The 21,861-nt window shown below is 43.1% G+C and overlaps 1 protein-coding gene across 4 annotated transcripts in view; it reads left to right on the forward strand.

The window, feature by feature from the left end:
* ankdd1a (ankyrin repeat and death domain containing 1A) overlaps positions 1–21,861 on the forward strand; it is a 293,056-nt gene that overhangs the window by 66,038 nt on the left and 205,157 nt on the right. The gene's annotated exons all lie outside the window — the stretch shown is intronic.

Below are 21,861 nucleotides of genomic sequence, written 5' to 3' on the forward strand. Positions count from 1 at the left end.
AGCCTCAGAAGACCATAGTATTGCTCTTTGATTAGAGCGATACATCTGATGGTGAGTTTGCCCTGAGTGTCACCGTGCTTCAGGCAAAAGGCAAAGTTGAAAAGTGAGATCTTTGCCATTGTAGAAATTGAACCTGTCCTGTTTGTGTCATTCTGCATCTTAAACTAACCAATCGAGCTAACTGACCCAGACTGAATTGTCTGATTGACGACTTCCCATGTCACATCGGTTAGTCTTTGAGGTAATCTCCATTACTTCATATCCAGTAACTGCTGTCTTTTAAATATTAATGCTCAGGTATGGATTCTGATTCAATTTCTCTGTGGTCTGTATGATGCAGCTCTCAACTCAAAATCATTCAGTTGCATTTCTGTTGAAGAAGGTAGGCGAAGCATATCAGTCTTATTCTCTCTACTTTTCTTTTAAGTGTCTGAAAATACTGTCAGATAACTGAAGTTTGTACCTTGTGCATTTTGCTTAGATTCTTCCTCTTCATTTCTAATGAGTCACAGCATAGTCAGGAAACAATCCAGGATGTTCCTCAGGCTGAATTTCAGTTTCTTTAATGTGATCCAATGTCCTTTGTGAGGTCAATATTTTTGAACCAGCAATACTTTTAATACTTGTTAACATTCCTGATACAGTCTTTTATGAAGACTCCTTAGACATTGTTACCACTGCAAAAGGCTGTGTTTTAATTTCTAACACTTAGCTTTAGTACATGAGTATTATTACAATAAAAGCATTTTTCTATCACTTGTAGATTTTAAGCTAGCTCTTTTATTATTTTGCCAACTTTTTGTATGTCCCCTAAAACTAATAACTTTTTAATCGCAAGGTTTTCTATTTCTCCCATTTTTTTATTGTTTCCCATGGGTCCATTTTCCCACATGTAGCTGTCTGTGTGAGATATGAAAATTAACTGTTGGAATTGCTGCTCCCTGCATACTTTTTACTTGATGCTCATCTAAATACATCTTAAGGGTTGTTAGAGTACTATTTCTAAACTCTTCACCAATGTGATTTCCCTCAAGTTTTTCTCCAAACTTCAGTGACTAAAACCACAGATCTCACAGCATTTCTTTTCTCTTTTGATTAGATTTCTTTTGTGTATCCCAAATTTTAATTGATAAGCTCCAGGGCCCAGCTCATAAGCATTCCATACTGTCTTGTTAACAATTTCATAGTCAACAGATTTGTAGGGATTCTGAAACGTTAACATCTTTTGGCAACTTCATCTTAGATTAGATTACATTACATTACATTACAGTGTGGAAACAGGCCCTTCGGCCCAACAAGTCCACACCGAACCGCCGAAGCGCAATCCACCCATATCCCTACATTTACCCCTTCACCTAACATTATGGGCAATTTAGCATGGCCAATTCACCTGACCTGCACATCTTTGGACTGTGGGAGGAAACCGGAGCACCCGGAGGAAACCCACACAGACACGGGGAGAACGTGCAAACTCCACACAGTCAGTCGCCTGAGGTGGGAATTGAACCCGGGTCTCTGGCACTGTGAGGCAACAGTGCTAACCACTGTGCCACCGTGCTTCATAGCTATCATTTCAAATGAGATCTATCTTTCGATTCCTTTTTCTTGTTAACCCAAATCCCTATTTGGAATCAGAATTACTGAGGTTGTTGATTTGCTCGCTGCTGGTAAGTATGTTTGTAGATGTTTCATCACCGTACTAGGTAACATCATCAAAGCGCCTCCGGTGATGTGTTGGTGTTCTGTCCCACTTGCTATTTACGTGTTCCAGTTTGCTAAGGCAGGTGGTATCATTTGCGGTTTTGTTTGTCAGTGATCGGTATATCGGTCTAACCCTATATATTTAGTAATGGAGTTCCGGGTTGAATGCCAGGTCTCCAGGAATTCCCATGGATATCTTGCTTTGGCTTGTTCTAGAATGGATACGTTATCCCAGTTGAATTGGTGTCCTCCTTTGTCTGTGTGTATGGACACAAGTGATAATTGATCATATCTTTTGGTGGCTAGTTGATGTTCATGTCCCCTGATGGCTACTTTTCTTCCAGTTTTCCTTCTCTAATGCTTGTGGCAGTCTTTGCACCGTACTTTGTATATAACACGTTAGTTCTGGTTGTAAGTTTGCTTACTGAGCTGGCAGGTTAATTTTCAGATGTTTAATCACCATGCTAGGTAACATCATCAGTGAGCCTTTCTATTTGTGTGTCTTGGTCTGTTAAGGTGGGTGATATCATTTCCGGTTCTTTTTCTAAGAGTTTGGTAAAAGGGATTGTTGTTCTCTTCTTCCTTGGTGAATGTTATGCTGGTGAGATAGAATAGAATAGAATTCCTATAGTGTGGAAACAGGCCATTTAGCCCAACAAGTCCACACTGACCCTCCAAAGATTAACCCATTCCCCTACCCTGTATTCACCCCTGATTAATGCACGTAACACTATGGGCAATTTAGCATGGCCAATTCACCTAACCTGCACATCTTTGGACCGTGGGAGGAAAGCCACGCAGACACAATGAGAATGTGCAAAGTCCACACAGACAATTGCCTGAAGTTGGAATTGAACCCAAGTCCTAGGCGCTGTGAGGCAGCAGTGTGAACCAGTAAGCCACCGTGACACCCCTGAGGATATTGTTTGTGAGTTGACTTCACTTCCTAGACTTAATGGTCGAATGCAAGGCCAATGGTGAGCTCTAGACCACTGTGTACAGGAAGGCCACCCATACAGATCAAGTACTCAAGTATAACAGCAACCATCCCAACACCCACACATGAAGCTGCTTCAAGCGAGCCACGACACACTGCAGCACCTCAGATCTAGAACATAAAAGAATACAGCGCAGTACAGGCCCTTTGGCCCTCGATGTTGCGCCGATCCAAGCCCACCTAACCTACACTAGCCCACTATCCTCCATATGCCTATCCAATGCCCGCTTAAATGCCCATAATGAGGGAGAGTCCACCACTGCTACTGGCAGAGCATTCCATGAACTCACGACTCGCTGAGTAAAGAACCTACCCCTAACATCTGTCCTATACCTACCCCCCCTGAATTTAAAGCTATGCCCTCTTGTAATAGCTGACTCCATATGTGGAAAAGATTCTCACTGTCAACCCTATCTAAACCCCTAATCATCTTGTACACCTCTATCAAGTCACCCCTAAACCTTCTTTTCTCCAATGAAAACAACCCCAAGTGCCTCAGCCTTTCCTCATACGATCTTCCTACCATACCAGGCAACATCCTGGTAAACCTCCTCTGCACCCGTTCCAGTGCCTCCACATCCTTCCTATAGTATGGCGACCAAAACTGCACACAATACTCCAGATGTGGCCGCACCAGAGTCTTATACAACTGCAACATGACCTTAGGACTCTGGAACTCAATTCCTCTACCAATAAAAGCCAGTACGCCATATGCCTTCATTACCGCACTATTTACCTGGGTGGCAACTTTCAGAGATCTGTGTACATGGACACCAAGATCCCTCTGCTCATCCACACTACCAAGTATCCGACCATTAGCCCAGAACCCCATCTTTTTGTTACTCTTACCAAAATGAATCACCTCACACTTAGCTACATTGAACTCCATCTGTGCAAAGCCGAAGAAGAATACCTATACTGTGTATTCAAAAACAATGGTTACCCAAAAAGCATAGTCCGCCAGTACCTACACAACAGATTACTACAAGAAGACACAACATGTCCAGATACACTGGTCACCCTGCCATACGTCAAGGACATATCAGAAATGACCACCAGACTACTGCGACCCCTAAGTATCATGGTAGCCCACAAACCAACATGATTTGGAGATGACAGTGTTGGACTGGGGTGTACAAAGTTAAAAATCACACAATACCAGGTTATAGTTCAACAGGTTTAATTGGAAGCACGCTAGCTTTTGGCCTGCGCTCTGAAAGCTAGTGCTTGCAATTAAACCTGTTGGACTATAACCTGGTGTTGTGTGATTTTAACTTCACAAACCAACACTACACTTATGGCAGCTACTGACATGTATAAAGGATCCCATACCCTCAACTAACAGAACTAACGTTATATACAAAATACTGTGTAAAAACTGCCACAAACATTACATGGGGCAAATTGGACGAAAATGAGCCATCAAGCGTACATGAACACCAACTAGGCACCAAAAGACATGATCAATTATCACTTGTGTCCATATACATGAACAAAGAACAACACCAATTCAACTGGGACATCCATTCTAAGATAAGTCAAACAAAGACATGGATGGGAACTCCTGGAGGCCTGACACTAAATCCGGAACTCCATTAACAATCATGTAGAGTTAGACCCCATATACCAACCAGTAAGAAACAAAACCAGAAGTGATACTACACACCTCAGCAAACTGGGCCACATAAATAACAAGCGGGACAGAACACCAGCGCTTCACTGGAGGTGCACTGATTGTTATCTGGTACGGTGACGAAACATCTGTGAACAAACTTAACAACTCAGTGAGCAAGTCAACAACCTCATCCACAATCTGAGCTACAAATCTTCTCAAGAATTTTGACCAGAATTCCTGTCTCTTCTTTCTTCCTTTTATTTAAACTTTTCTTCAACCCGTCATATTGTCTGAGCTGTCCTTTTCATTCAAACATTTTAAAATTCCATTGCCCTTTCCATTGCTCTTTCCATTGCTTTCTTTTTCTTGCTCCTCCCTTGCTAATTCAAACTTTCTCATTTTTTACTTCCATCTATCTTTCTGTTTCTCTTTTCTTTCCATTCCCTGCCCTTCCACTTCTCTGTTTTTTACTTCCCTTTTTTATATAGAACATTGCAGCGCAGTTTAGGCCCTTCGCCCCTCAGTGTTATGCTGACCTGAAGCCCATCTAACTTACAGTATTTCATTTTCATCCATTTGTCTATCCAGTGACCATTTAAATGTCCTTAAAGTTGGCGAGTCTGCTACTGTTACAGACAGGGCATTCCATGCCCCGAACTACTCTGAGTCAAGAAACTACCTCTGACATCTGTCCTAAAACTATCACTCCTCAATTTAAATCTATGCCCCCTCGTGCTAACCATCACCATCCGAGGAAAAAGGCTCTCGCTGTCTGCACTATCTAACCCTCTGATTATCTTATATGTCTCAATTAAGTCTTCTCTCAACCTTCTTTTTAATAAAAAAAGCCTCAAGTCCCTCAGCCTTTCCTTGTAAGACTTTCTCTCTATACCATGCAACATCCTAGTAAATCTCCTTTGAATCCTTTCCAAAGTTTCCACATCCTTCCTTTAATGCAGTGACCAGAACTGTATGCAATACTCCAAGAATTTTGTACAGCTGCAGCATGATCTCATGGCTCGGAAACTCAATCCTTTTACTAATAAAAGCTAACACACCGTACGCCTTCTTAACAACCCTATCAACCTGGGTGGCAGCTTTAAGGGATCTATGTACATGGACACTGAGATCTTTGCTCATCTACACTGCCAGGAATCTCACCATTAGCCCAGTACTCTGCATTCTTGTTGCTCCTTCCAAAGTGAATCACCTCACACTAAGCTCCATTTGCCATGTCTCAGCCACGTCCGTGTTGAGTATACTATAAACCGACTGACTCCCACAGCTACCTATATTACACCTCTTCCCACCCTGCCCCCTATAAAACCCCATCCCATATTCCCAATTCCTCGCCTTTGCCGCATCTGCTCCCAGGCGGACCAATTCCAATACTGAACAACCCAGATGGCCTCCTTCTTCAAAGACCGCAATTTCCCCTCAGATGTGGTTGACAATGCTCTTCACCGCATCTCCTCCACTTCCCGCTCCTCCGCCCTTGAACCCAGCCCCTCCAATTGCCACCAGGACAGAACTCCACTAGTCCTCACCTACCACCCTACCAACCTCCAGATACATCGGATCATCCTTCGTCATTTCCGCTACCTCCAAATGGACCCCACCACCAAGGATATATTTCCCTCCCCACCCCTATCAGCGTTCCAGAAAGACCACTTCCTCCGCGACTTCCTTGTCAGATCCACACCCCCCACCAACCCAACCTCCACTCCCGGCACCTTCCCCTGCAACCGCAAAAAATGCAAAACTTGCGCCCACACCTCCCCCCTCACTTCCCTCCAAGGCCTTCAATAACCATCAGAAATTCACCTGCACCTCCACACGCATCATTTACTGCATCCGCTGCACCCGATGTGGCCTCCTATACATTGGGGAGACAGGCCGCCTACTTGCGGAACGTTTCAGAGAACACCTCTGGGACACCCGCACCAACCAACCCAACCGCCCCGTGGCTGAACACTTTAATTCCCCCTCCCACTCCGCCAAGGACATGCAGGTCCTTGGCTGCCTCCATCGCCAGACCATGGCAACACGACGCCTGGAGGAAAAGCGACTCATCTTCTGCCTAGGAACCCTCCAACCACAAGGGATGAATACAGATTTCTCCAGCTTCCTCATTTCCCCTCCCCCAACTTTTCTCAGTCCCAACCCTCAGACTCAGCACCGCCTTCTTGACCTGCAATCTTCTTCCCGACCGCTCCGCCCCTACCCCCTCTCTGGCCTATCATCCTCACCTTAACCTCCTTCCACCTATCGCATTCCCAACGCCCCTTCCCCAAGTCCCTCCTCCCTACCTTTTATCTAAGCCTGCTTGGCACACCCTCCTCATTCCTGCTCGAAACGTCGATTCTCTTCCTCCTTTGATGCTGCCTGACCTGCTGCGCTTTTCCAGCAACACATTTTTAAGCTCTGATCCCCAGCATCTGCAGTCCTCACTTTCTCCCAGATGGGATTTATCCAACGATTCTCTGGGAAGCTAGGGAGGAGATAGCAGAGCCTTTGGCTTTGAAATTTGAGTCATCATTGTCTACAGGTTTAGTACCAGAGGACTGGAGAATTGCGTATGTTGTGCCTTTTTCAAGAGGAGCAGTAGAGATGACCCAAGTAATTATAGACCAGTGAGCCTTACTTCTGTTGTAGGAAAGATTTTGGAAAGGATTATAATAGATAAGATTTATAAGCATCTAGCAATCAACAATTTAATTTCAGATAGTCAACATGGTTTCGTCAAGGGCAGGTTGTATCTCACAAACCTCACTGCATTTTTTGAGAAGGTGACCAAGCATGTAGGTGAGGGTAGTGCAGTTGACGTGGCATACATGGACTTCAGTAAAGCCTTTGATAAGGTTCCACATGGTAGGCCGTTGGAGAAAATGCAGAGGCATGGGATTGAGGGTGATTTAGCAGTTTGGATTAGAAACTAACTTTCTGGAAGAAGTGGTGGTTGATGGAAAATATTTCGCCTGGAGTCCGGTTAGTAGTGGTATGCCACAAGGATCTGTTTTGGGACTACTATTGTTTGTCATTTTAATAAATGACTTAGACGCATGCAGAGGTGGATGGATTAGTAAATTTGCAGATGACACTAAAGTCGGTGGAGTAGTGGACAGTTTGGAAGAATGTTACAGGTTACAGGGGGACTTGGATAAACTGCAGAATTGGGCTGAGAGGTGGTATTGGAGTTCAATGCAGCTAAATGTGAGGTGATGCACTTTGGAAAGAACAACAGGAAGGCAGGGTACTGGGTCAGTGGAAAGATTCTTGGTAGTATGGATGTGCAGAGGGATTTTGGAGTTCATAGATCCCTGAAACTTGCCACCCAGGTTGATAGTGCTGTTAAGAAGGCATACAGTGTGTTGGGTTTCATTGGTAGAGGGATTGAGTTCCAGAGCCGCAATATCATGCTGCAACTATACAAAATGCTGGTGTGGCCACACTTGGAATATTGTGTACAATTTGGGTGCCCATATTTCAGGAAGGATGTGGAAGCTTTGGAAAAGGTGCAGAGGAGATTTACCAGGATGTTGCCTGTTCTGGAGGGAAGCTCTTGTGAGGAAAGACTGAGAGACTTGGATCTGTTCTCATTGCAAAGAAGAAGGCTAAGAGGTGATTTTATCGAGGCGTACAAGATAATCAGAGGATTAAATAGGATAGATAGTGAAAGTCTTTTTCCTAGGATGATGACGTCAGCTTGTACGAGAGGGCATAACTACAAATTGAGGTGTGATAAATTTGAGACAGATGTTAGAGGCAGGTTCTTTATGCAGAGAGTGGTAAGGGCATGGAATGCCCTACTTGCTAATGTAGTCAACTCAGCCACATTAGGGAGATTTAAACAATCCTTAGATAAGCACATGGATGATGATGTGTAGGGGCACGAGCTGAGAATAGTTTACAGGTCGGTGCAACACCAAGGGCCGAAGCGCCTGTTCTGCACTGTATTGTTCTATGTTCTATGCTCTATATTTCTCTGGGGATACGCTGGCCATTATAAAACCCATCAACTCCCACAGTTATCTTGGAAATACATCCTCACACCCTGTTTCTTGTAAGGACTCAAGTCCATTCTCCCAATTTCTCTGTCGTCTTCGTATCTATTCTGATGATGCAGCTTTCCACAGTTGGACCTTGGACTTGATCAAGCCTTTTCCTCAGCTGAGGATTCCCCACAAGCATGGTTGACAGGGCTTTTAGCCTTATCCGATCTATCTCCTCTGCTGCCTCAGCCCTTCACTTCCCTCTACATCAACAGTAGGGACCCTCTTGTCCTCACTTTCCACCTCATTGGCCTCTGCATCTCAAGCATCATAAACTGCCATTTTTACTACGTTCAGTGAGATGCCATCACCAGACACAAATTCCCTTTCTATTATTGAAAGCATTCTATAGGGATCATTTCCTCCAGGACTCTCTGGTCCACTCTTTCTCTACTGCCAACACCTCCTCACACCCTTAAGACACCTCCCTATGCAATCGCAGAAGATGCAATGCGTACCCTCCTATCATCCAAGGCCAGGTACATCTTTCAGGTGAAGCAGCAATTTGCCTGCATTTCATTCAATCTTATCTTCTGCATTCACTGCTCACAATGCAGCCACCTCTACACTGGGGAGACAAAATGCAGACTGCATGACATTTAGCAGAAAACATATGTTCTGTCTGTAAAAATGACCCTGAACTTCCAGTTCCTTGTCATTTCAAGATACTACCATGTCTCCCATGCCAGCATTTCTGTCTCAGGCCTGTTGCAGTGCCATAGTGAAGCTCCATGTGAGCTGGAGGAACAACACCTCTTTTGCTTGGCCAGCTTCTAGCCTTCAAGACTGAACATCAAGTTTAACAATTTTAGAGGTGACAATCACCCATCCTTGTCTTATCACTTAACGTGCAGGAAATGAGGACTGCAGATGCTGGAGATCAAAGTCGAGAGTGTGTTGCTGGAAAAGCACAGCAGGTCAGGCAGCATCCGAAACTTAACCTAACTACCCCAGTTATTGCAACAGTACAGCCAATCCGTTTTCAACTATTCATAGTCCCCATATCTAGCTTCTCTTCTTCCCTGGCCGACTGTAAACAACCCTTTGTCTGCTGACTTTTGTTTTCTCTCTCTCACTCTCTCTCTCACTCTCTCTCTCACTCTCTCTCTCACTCTCTCTCACTCTCTCTCACTCTCTCTCACTCTCTCTCACTCTCTCTCACTCTCTCTCACTCTCTCTCACTCTCTCTCACTCTCTCTCACTCTCTCTCACTCTCTCTCTCGACTTCACTTCTCTGCTCCTTCTCACCTTGCCTCTATCCCTTCACTCCACCTCTCAGCTTAAATATCAGCAACTTTTCGGAGCCGCTTCTACTTTGGAAGAAGGGTCACGCAACTCGAAATGTTAACTCTGTTTTGTCACCACAAATGCTGCCAGATGTACTGGGTTTTTCCAGCAATTTTGTTTGTTTCAGATCTGCAATAGCCGCAGTTCTTAGTTTTCTTTTATTGTTTTAAATAAATACTTTGTATCATCTTTATCAAGGCAGAATCTGCTGTCACAAACAGAATGAAAAAGAAGTCTGGCTATATTTAAAATCAGCAAGAAACCTGGACCAGCTGAGATACATTCAGAAAGCAGAAGAAATCGGAAGGAAATTCTGAGGCAGTGATGTTAATTTTTCAAACCTCTTTAAGTCCACAGATGGTGCCAGAGGATTGAAGTATTGTAAATGTTGTGCCCCTGTGCAAGCTAAAACCTAGCAACTGCAGACCAGTCAGCATGACCCTGGTGATGGGAAAGCAAAGAACAAAGAAAATTTACAACCCAGGAACAGGCCCTTCAGCCCTTCAAGCTTGAGCCGATCCAAATGTACTGTCTAAACCTGTCGGTCCATTCCTAAGCATTTGTATCCCTCTGCTCCCCACCTTCTCATGCATCTGTCCAGACGCATCCTAAATTAATCTACCGTGCCTGCCTCTACCACCTCTGCTGGCAACAAATTCCAAATGCCCACCACCCTCTGTGTGAAGTACTTGCTGCGTGTATCTCCCTTAAACTTTCCACCTCTCACCTTGAAAGCATGACCTCTGGTTATTGAATCCTTCACCCTAGGAAAAAGCTTGTCTCTATCCACCCTGTCTATACCCTTCATGATTTTGTAAACCTCAATCAGGTCCCCCCCCCTAGTGAAAATAAACCTAACCTACTCAATCAAGTTATGTTTTAACATGACTTGCCTGCTCTTATACTCAGTATCCCGTCCAATGAAAGCAAGCATACTATATGCCTTCTTGACCACTCTATCCACCGATGCAGCAACCTTCAGGGTACAATCGACCTGCACTCCCAGATCTCTCTGCCCATCAACTTTTCCCAAGGCTCTTCCATTCATTGTATAATTCGCTGTAGAATTAGACTTGCCTAAATGCATCACCTCACATTTGGCTGGATTGAAAACCATCTGCCACTTTTCCACCCAACTCTCCAGTCTATCTATATCCTCCTGTATTCTCTGACAATCCCTTATGCTTTCTGCTACTCCACCAATCTTCGTGTCATCTGCAAACTTACTGATCAGACCAACAATGCCCTCTTCCAGATCATTTATGTATATTACAAACAACAGTGGCCCCAATACTGACCCCTGTGGAACGTTACTGGTCACCTTTCTCCATTTCGAGAAACTCCCTTTAACTCTGTCTCCTGTTGCTCAACCAGTTCTTTATCCACCAAGCTGGAACACCCTGCACGCCATGTGGCTTCACTTTCTCCATTAGTCTACAATGGGGAAACCTTATCAAAAGCCTTACTAAAGTCCATGTATATGACATCAACAGCCCTTCCTTCATCTAACAACTTGGTCACTTCCTCGAAGAACTCTATTAAGTTGGTAAGGCACGATCTCCCCTGCACAAAACTATGTTGCCTATCACGGATAAGCTTTAACTATTGTAAGGCAGTATGGATTTATTAAATGTAAATCCTCTTTAACTAATTTGATCCAGTATTTTGGTGGTACTGCCAAAAGAATGTGATGACAATGAGATTGATATGGTGTCATCATTATTTGTGCCTCAGTTTGTGGTTGATGACTACTCAAGCCCGTGAGATTCTGCCATTGGTAAACATGTGACTGACCAGCTGTTTCTCAACACAAATCTTTGGGCAAATGAGGCTAGATGTTCACAAGGTAATGGAATGCAGACTGCTTAATTTTCTTCCTTCTTCTCTTTCTTAGCTGCAGATCTGCCTCAACATTAAGACATTTGGATTAAAAACGTGATGTAGTTTGATGGCCAAGGTATCACAATTATCAATATTGATAGCAAGCTCCTCTTGGTTAATAATATCCACATTGCAGTGTTTCAATGAGAGCTTCAGAATGTCTTTGAAAGAAGACTATTTGAGAGTAGATCATTTGAGAGACCATTTGAGGGTTTCACGCCATCCTTCCGACAGGAGGGAGATCAGAATTGCACACAGTATTCCAAAAGTGGCCTAACCAATGTCCTGTACAGCCGCAACATGACTCAATACTCTGACCAATAAAGGAAAGTACAGTAAATGTCGTCTTCACTATCCTATTTACCTGAGACTCCACTTTCAAGGACCTATGAACCTGTACTCCAAGGTCTCTTTGTTCAGCAACACTCCCCAGGACCTAACAATTAAGTATACAAGTCCTGCCCTGATTTGCAGCACTCACATTTATCTAAATTAAACTCCAACTACCACTCCTCAGTCCATTGGTTCAGCTGATCAAGATCCCGTTGTACTTTGACGTAACCTCCTTCGCTGTCCACTACATGTTCAATTTTGATATCATCTGCAAACTTACTAGCTATACCTCCTATGTTCACATCCAAATCATTTATATAAATGATGAAAAGCAGTCTTTGATGTAAAACATACTGCTATACTTTGTAGACAGCATAGCTCAATTGATGTTGATTTTCCCATCTTTCTTTTGAGAGAGGTGTGGGCAGTGCACAATACATTGCAGACTCTTGCCTGTAACATATATGGGAGGTACAAAATGAAAAATCATGCAACACCAGGTTATAGTCCAACAGATTTATTTGGAAGCACTAGCTTTCGGAGCGCTGCTCCTTCATCGGGTGGTTGTGAGTATATGGGAGGTGAACATTTGACTGACCAGATCTGGGCTGATATAGATTTTGTTTGGCAACATTTAAGATTAGATTAGATTACTTACAGTGTGGAAACAGGCCCTTTGGCCCAACAAGTCCACACCGACCTGCCGAAGCGCAACCTACCCATACCCCTACATTTATTCCTTCACCTAACACTATGGGCAATTTAGCATGGCCAATTCACCTAACCTGCATATCTTTGGACTGTGGGAGGAAACCGGAGCACCCGGAGGAAACCCACGCAGACACAGGGAGAATGTGCAAACTCCACACAGTCAGTCGCCTGAGGCGGGAGTTGAACCCAGGTCTCTGGCGCTGTGAGGCAGCAGTGCTAGCACTGTGCCACTGTGCCGCTCACTGTGCCTCTGTGACTAGTTGGCAATTTCATCAACAGATGCCTAAGGGAAAGACAATGGAATGAGGACATGCCACAATCCAAAGGACTAGCCACGTTACCATACATCAAGAACATGTCTGAACTGACAGCCAGACTACTACGGCCACTAGGACTCATAACAGCACACAAACCAACAGCCACTCTCAGACAACAACTCACCAGGACAAAGGACCCGATACCCAGCATGTGCAAAACCAACGTAGTGTACAAAATCCCATGCAAGGACTGCACAAAACACTACATAGGATAAACAGGAAGACAGCTAACAATCCGTTTCCATGAACACCAACTAGCCACGAAACGATACGACCAGCTATACTTAGTAACCCCACACGCAGATGACAAGCAACATGAGTTCGACTGGGACAACACTACTATTATAGGACAAGCCAAACAGAGAACAGCCAGGCAATTCCTAGAGGCATGGCACTCATCCACAGATTCTATCAACAAACACATTGAACTGGACCCAATATACCGGCCACTGCAGCGGACAACCGGAACTGACAGCCGGAAGCGGCAGAGATAAACCACTATAAATGCCAGAGGAAACATCATAAAAGTGCTTCACAGGAGGCTCCCAAGCACTGAGGATGTCACCTAGATAGGGAACGAAACGTCTGCAACACAAATTCCCAGCTCGGCGAACAGAACCACAACAATGAGCACCTGAGCTACAAATTTTCTCACAAACTTTGAACACCTACGGGCGAGAGACGCTAAGACAAGCCAGGAAATGGGAATCCTGTGCCAACCGCCTAAGCGCCACGTACGAACAACTCCGATTCCTGCACGAATGCCGAAAGAATCGAATCCTTCCACAGACCACCAGTCAACAACCCACAAGCAGAGACACAGCCAGACAGAACAGATTCAGGATGATCCAGGTAATGATTACAGACGCACACAACAGACTACACAAATACAGACAAGAAATTGCGCACCAAAAATCATTAATTTCAAAAAACACCAATCAGGAATGGACCCAGACCATAGAACAAGCTGTCACCATAGGACAGAACAAGACCACACACCGCAAAAAAACGGCACTAAAAGAAAAAATGGCCAAACTAACACACAACAAAGAGGACACCACAGCACACACCTGGGTTAAAAACCTCTCCCACAGACAGCTCACAGACATGGAAAGAACAATACTGGCCAAGGGACTCAACTACAACCACAGGGACGCCAAGACAGCAGACTTCCTAGCAGCACTAGAATGCACTCAGAAACAATGGACTGACAGAAGAGACACAACAAACAGTGAGACAAAGTATCGTACCCCTGATTACAAGGAAAAGACAAACACGCAAGCACAACACCAAGGAGAGGGAAGCACTAAAAACACTAAGAAATGATAAGAACATAATCATACTACCAGCAGACAAAGGCAGAATAACAGTCGTCCTGGACAAAGCAGAGTACATCCAAAAAGCGCAACAACTACTTGCAGATACCAACACCTACCAAAAGAGAGAGTTTGACCCCACCCCACAGCTCACCAATAGGATAAACATCACATTGAGGAACCTGCAAAAAAACGGACAGATTTGACCTACAGAGAATGAAACCTGAAAGCAACACCACCCCCAGATTCTATGGACTACCTAAAGTGCACAAACCAGACATCTCACTCAGACTTATCATATCGCTATCAGGGACACCATCACACAAACTGCCTAAAGAACTACAACAGAAACTGAAACACCTGATCAGTGGATCCAGACACTCTATACAGTCAACACAAGAATTCTTGGACATCATCAGAAATATACATATAGAAAAGGAAGAAACTATGGTCTCATTCGATGTAACGACACTGTTCACCTCTATCGACAAAACCCTAGCCAGAGAAACAATAGCCAACCTGCTGGACATACAGAACAGACAACAAGACTGGGAACCTATCAACAAAGACTGCATACTCAAACTACTGGACCTGTGCCTCACAACACACTTCACATTCAACAACCAAATATATGAACAAATCAACGGCACACCCATGGGCTCACCCATCTCTGGACTCATAGCAGAAGCTGTAATGCAAAGATTAGAACAAACAGTCTTACTGCAAATTCAACCCAAACTCTGGGTCAGATATGTAGATGACACCTTTGTAATCATTAAAAACACAGAAAACACACACCGGATCATCAACGCCATACTCACAGGAATCAGATTCACTAAAGAGGAAGAAAAGGACAACCAACTCCCATTCCTAGACGTGATGGTACAGAGAACACCTAATGGAGAATTCACCACAAAGGTATACAGGAAAGCCACACACACAGACCAAGTCCTGAACTACGAAAGCAATCACCCCAACACAAACAAAAGAAGTTACATCAAGACACTGTTCAAAAGGGCCACAACACACTGCAGCACACCTGAACTGCAAAAAGAGGAAGAAGAACACCTATACAATGTATTCGCCAAAAACGGATACCCCTGCAATTTCATCAACAGATGCCTAAGGGAAAGACAATGGAATGAGGACATGCCACAATCCAAAGGACTAGCCACGTTACCATACATCAAGAACATGTCTGAACTGACAGCCAGACTACTACGGCCACTAGGACTCATAACAGCACTCTCAGCCACTCTCAGACAACAACTCACCAGGACAAAGGACCCGATACCCAGCATGTGCAAAACCAACATAGTGTACAAAATCCCATGCAAGGACTGCACAAAACACTACATAGGACAAACAGGAAGACAGCTAACAATCCGTTTCCATGAACACCAACTAGCCACGAAACGACACAACCAGCTGTCCTTAGTAGCCACACACGCAGATGACAAGCAACATGAGTTCGACTAGGACAACACTACTATTATAGGACAAGCCAAACAGAGAACAGCCAGGGAATTCCTAGAGGCATGGCACTCATTCACAGATTCTATCAACAGACACATCGACCTGGAACTGACAACCAGAAGCGGCGGAGTCAAACCACTATAAATGCCGGAGGAAACATCACAGAAGCGCTTCACAGGAGGCTCCCAAGCACTGAGGATGTCACCTAGACAGGGGACAAAACGTCTGCAACGCAAATTCCCAGCTTGGCGAACAGAACCACAACAGTGAGCAGCAATGCTGCAGTCATCTGATTATTAAATCATGTCGGTCTGTGTTTGTCAGTTTAATTTTGGCATGGACGTGACTGAGGTTTTGTCTCGGCAGCATTTCATATTCACACCAGAGGACAGTTGAATGATGGTGAGGTGAATAGCCATTGTCAGGTGAATTGTAAATGGTTTGGGGTTTTCAGAGAAACTTACTTGACATCCAATCAGATTTTGAAAGTGTTTCAAATCTCTCATGAAATGCAATTGCTTCATATAATTGTGAAGCAGTTTCAGGATTATAATGAAGTTTCTTAGGCATTGAAATCTCTGGAGTGCTGTCTACAAAGCTGCATAATTTACTGTGTCCATTGCTCTGGTCAGGTCAATTTATGCAATAATGAGTAGCTGATGATCTCAATTTTGTTTTGGATTTGCCTGGCCACAAAGACAATGTTGGAAATTCCTTGGGAAGGTCTAAAGCCATGCTGTCTTTGGAGGATTTTTTCAGCCACAAGAAGTAGATGATTTGGGAGAATGCGGGTCAGGATCTTCTCTACAATTAACAAGAATGTATGCATCTTTTTCAGGGCACAGTCCTCCTACCATTCTCATATTTTTCATTAGCATCCAATTTCTTAATTGTAGTGAAGTTATTTCACAATTTATTCATGTTCCAGGGGAGGCGATGACCAAGTGCTATCATTGCTGGAATGCTAATCCAGAGATCCAGGGAATGTTCGGGGATCTGGGTTCAAATCCTACCACGAAAGATGGTGGAATTTGAATTCAATAATAATCTGGAATTGAGAGTCTAATCCACCTTTGTCAAGTATTGACAAAAACCCATCTGGTTCACTAATGTCCTTTAAGAAATGAAACTGCCATCCTTACCTGGTCTAGCCTACATGTGACTTCAGACCCACAGCAATGCAGTTGACTCTTAGCTGTCCTCCGGGCAATCAGGGATGGGCAATAAATATTGGCCTAGCCAGCAACACCTTTATCCTGTGAATGAATAATAAAAGAATGCTTAAAGCTTGAAACCAGCTTCATATTCTTTCCACAACATAATTTAGCTCCATTCTTGAAAACAGTTACTGTTGTTACATTTCTGAAATTGATTGTAAAATCATAGAATCCCTGCAATGCGGAAACAACTGTGTCCACACTGACCATCTGAAGAGCATCCCACCTGGACAGCCTTCCCCCAAATCCCTGTAACCCTAAATTTCCCATGGCTAATCCACCCAGCCTACATATGTGGACACTATGAGTAATTTAGCATGGCAAATTCACCTAACCTGCACATCTTTGGACTGTAAAATGAAGCTGGAGCACCTGTAGAAATCCATTCAGACATGGGGAGAATGTACAAACTCCATGCAGACTGTCACCCAAGGTAGGAATCGAACCTGGGTCCACTGTGCCGTGATGGTGATGAGACTTCTGTATTCTCACAAATTCATAGGAGGAGTGTATGGAGTCTTGATGTAATCAAAAGCCTTCAGCTAGAATACCTTTTTACCCTCGGGTTTGTTAGTGTCTCTGTCTGCTTGATTGCCTTTTGCAGCTCTTCAAGGGATGGTGGTTCACTCAATTATTTTGCCACAGAATCTTGAGATACCTTGGAGACTATAAGCTGGCATTTTGGATTCACAGCTGATTTGTTGTTAAATGTGTTCTCTCCTACATTGACAGATGACATCAGCATTCTTAAGACAAATATCATCCCGTGAGGAGAGGGTATTTAACCCATTTCACTTTGTTCTGTAGATGGCCCTGATGGCTTCAAAAAAGCTTTTTTATATCATTATGGTCAGCATATTGTTGGACCTCTTTGGCTCCCTTTTTCCACCAGTAAAATGCTAAAATATGTGTTCTTATGGTATGCAAACAAACAGCCTTCATTGTCTGGAAGAATAGTCAAAAGTCACAAGTCAAGAGGGTATCCTCTTAAAACTACTATCTAATGCTCGAAATTCCTACTGTAGGATCTCATATCTGTTTCTACCCATGTCGTTGGTACTAATATGTACCACTGGCAGTTGTCTTCCCTCTTCATCCATGATGCTGGCACCAGTGAGGTAACATTTGAATGTGTCCTTTATGAGCATAGAACTGTTTGTCACTTCTTATAATTGAGTGCCCTGTCGCTAAAGCTCTCCCAGTCTTCTTCCTCTCCTGCAGTGCAGCAGAATCAATCGTGGTGTCACAGACTTGGCTGTTGCTGCATTCCCCTAAGAGGCCATCCCCCATAACAGTATTCAACGTGGCATATCTGTTTGAGAGGGAATTGGCCACAAGGGACTCCTTTTCTACCTGCCCTTGCCCACTAGTCTTCTTTATGTTTGAAAATTACCGTAAGCTTTGATATTGTTGAATCAGCCAGGCAAGCTGCTAACACTGTGAATTCTGTCTTCCCATGTCCTGTGATTTTCACTAGAACGGTTCTGGAACTTCTCCACTCCACAGTTTGACTGAAGGGCATTTCAAAATTCATGCATACTGCAGATGTGGCATAATGGGTACTTAATGTTTTTTTGCCACTGCCTGATCATGGTCCCTGAAAACTGATATTATTAGTTTCCAAACCTTTTGGTAGTCTGCAAACAATCTTAGTTATCTGCTGCAAGACTAGGCATTTTTGTTCCATAAGGTTATTCTAAAAACCTTTCTGGACTCAGGCTTGATTTGACTGATTTAAGTGACATTGAATTCTTGATGGTCATGTAACAATCCAGATGATTTTTGAGCACTTGTTCCATGTGTTACTTCTGATTAGGTAGTTACTGATCCCTGATTGTATTGTGCTGTTGGTCTTGAGCATCATCTTCAGTATGGATTCATTTTACCTCTATTCTAACATCAATCTTTCACTAATAGCATTTCTTTGTTACTTAAGTAATATGATATTTTAGCTACTGTTAAGATTTCTAGCTTAAGGCCAGCTTCATATTTAATTCCTTTTCCAGAGAGTCAATCTCTGTTGTTTGCTACATGTGGTCTGCTCTATGTGAATGTATCTAAATTCGTAAGCATGCTTTATCCATTGTGTGGACTTATAGGGTAAATAAAGAATTATATCAAAAGTTTAAAATTGAGGCCTAATGTGAGTATAGTGTTTCTCAAGAGAAAGAGTATCTATGCACCAAGTATAGACCTAAACATGATTTTTGGCACTAAAAAGATGGTGTTGTGTTGTATAAATCATGATTCACGGTATGTTAGTGAACTAGACTTGACTGTAAAGGATACCATTTCAAAATCTGCAAATGACCAACCATGGAAATAATATGAACTGTGGGGAGGTAAGAGATAAACGTCAAGAGGACATAAGATAGCTGAGTGGAACATTGCATATAAAATTCAACGCAGAAAACTGAAGTGATTCATTTTGATAGGCAGAACAAAGAGAAGCAATACAAAATATAGAAGAAAATTCTCGACAAGATTTGTAGCTCTGGTTGTGGATGAAGTCGTGGATTTGTTCCCCGAGCTGATGTGTTTTTCTGCAAATGTTCGTTGCCCTGCTAGGTGCTCACTGATGATGTCACCTAGCAAGGCAATAAAATATTTGCAGAAAAACAATTCAGCTTGGCCAACAAATGCCCGACTTCATAGAAGACAATATCCATCCAGAATGCACTAATCATTGAATATGGCAGGGCAAATTGACAAAGTAAATAAATTGGCAGATGGGCACCTGGAATTTATAAAAAGAATTATACAGCCGAAAAGGAAGGAACATAAAATGAACTTTTAAAACGCGACTTCAGCCTTAACCTGAGAGGTTTGGTCAGGTCTGGACATTGTAGTGTAGAAAGATATTAAGATATTAAAATGTGCATATGAAGATTCACAAGAATGGTTCTGGGGAACTTTTGACACATGGAAAAAATGGATGCAGTCCTGAGAGATGGGAGGTCGAGTGGGGATTTTATAGAATTGCTCAAAATTATTAGTATAGCAACTATTCACTTGGCAGAAAAGTTGAAAACTAATTTAAAGTGAATGACAAAAGAACTAAAGAGTATTATAGGTAAGACAGAGGAGTTAAGGATGTGGATTGACACATGAAATTGTGATATTGCCATCACAGAGACATGGTTAAGGACTGGCAATCAACGTTCTGGGTTATAGAGTCTTCAGTCAGGACAGAGCAGGATGTTAAAGAGATGTTATTGCATTATTAGTTGAGGAGTCAGTTACTGCAGTAAATAGGGGCAATAACTTGGAAGGGTCATCAAATGAAGCTTTGTGGGGAGACCTCAGGATTAAAAAGCAGGCAGTCACATCATTATGAACAAATTATAGGTCCACAAACAGTCATGGGGCTATTGAGGATCAGATATGTAGACATTTCACTGAGGTATGTGAAAATAATGGGATAGTTATATTAAGGGATTTCAACTTAGCCAACATTATTTGGGGTAGTCATAGTATAAAGTGATTAGAGGTGGCAGATTACTTGAAATTACTTGTTTTTTATACCACCCTATAAATGGTCTTACAAGGGACAGTACAAAGCTGAACCTAATTCTGGGGGATTAAGCTGGGGAAATTGCCTTGGGGAAGAATTTTAGCGATAGCAACAACACTGTGTTTCAGGTATGTTGTGGAAAAGGAGAAAGATGGTCTGCAAAGAAATGTTTTGGAACAGAAGAAGGCATATTTTACTAAAACAAGGAAGAATTTCATCAAAGTAGACTAATAAAAGCTATTTGAGAGTAAATCTACAGTAGAAAACTGGGAGGTATTCAGAATGAACTGGGGAGAATACACACTCGGTGTGTTCCTTTTAGGGTGTTACCAACAAGCCCAGCGAACCCTACGTGTCTAGGAATGTTGAGGACTGGATTAAAAACGAAAAGAGAACTGTATAACAACAGCAAAGAATCAATGGATGCCATAGTGGAGTATAGAAAGTCAGAGGGATCTTAGGAAAGTAATGAGGAGAGCAAAGTGGTAGCATGAAAACATTAGTGGACAAAATTAGGGAGAATCCCAATATCCTCTGCAAGTATATGATGGGGAAGAGGGTAACTGAGGATCCACTCACTGCGGACCGAGGAGGCAATGTGTGTGTGGAGCAGGAGGACATTGGTACAGTGTTACATGAGTACTTCTTATCTGACTTAATTCAGGCGAAGGAGAATAAAAGATGAGTGTATATTTAGTGCAGTTTTAGTGGTGCAGGTTTGATGGGCTGAAGGACCTCTTCCATATTCTATGGTTCTGTGACATGAGGGAAAACGGTTTCATGCGTGAGCAGTTAGGATCTGGAATACACTGCCTGAGAGGATATGGAGGTAGTTTCATTTATGGCTTTTTAAATGGAATTGGGTAATTATCTGAGAAGAAGACAATTTCAGAACTAACAGGAAAGGGTGGGGTGGCTGTGATGAACTGTATTGCTCTTGCACAGAGCAACATAGAAACAAGAGGTTATGTTCTGCAGGAAAGATCCACATGTGATTTTTGGGTCATAGAGTCAAACAAGGTGGAAATAGGTCTTTTGGCCCTACTGTCCATAACAGCCAGGTTTCCTAAACTGAATTGGTCCCATTTGCTTGTGTTTGGCCTATATCCCTCTAAACCTTTCCTATCCTGTCCAAATGTCTTTATGTGTTGTAACTGCCTCTACCACTTCCTCTGGTAGCTTCTTTCATATACACATCACACTCCATGTGAAAAAAGATGCCTTCAGTACCCTTTTAAAGCTATTCCATCCCACCTAAAACCTCTGCTCTCTAGTTTTGGACTCCCCTAACCTGGGAAAATTACCATTCATCTTATGTATATCCCTCATGATTTTATAAACCTCTAGAAGGTCACTCCTTAGCCTCCTACTCTCCAGGGAAAAAAAGTCTCAACCTATCCAGCCCCTCCTTATAACTCAAACGTTCCAGTATCTGTTAGATCCT

The sequence above is a fragment of the Chiloscyllium plagiosum genome, unplaced genomic scaffold (genome assembly GCF_037043375.1).
Source record: "Chiloscyllium plagiosum isolate Xiang-an unplaced genomic scaffold, Cpla_swu_hap1 HiC_scaffold_39, whole genome shotgun sequence".
Lineage (NCBI taxonomy): Eukaryota > Metazoa > Chordata > Chondrichthyes > Orectolobiformes > Hemiscylliidae > Chiloscyllium > Chiloscyllium plagiosum.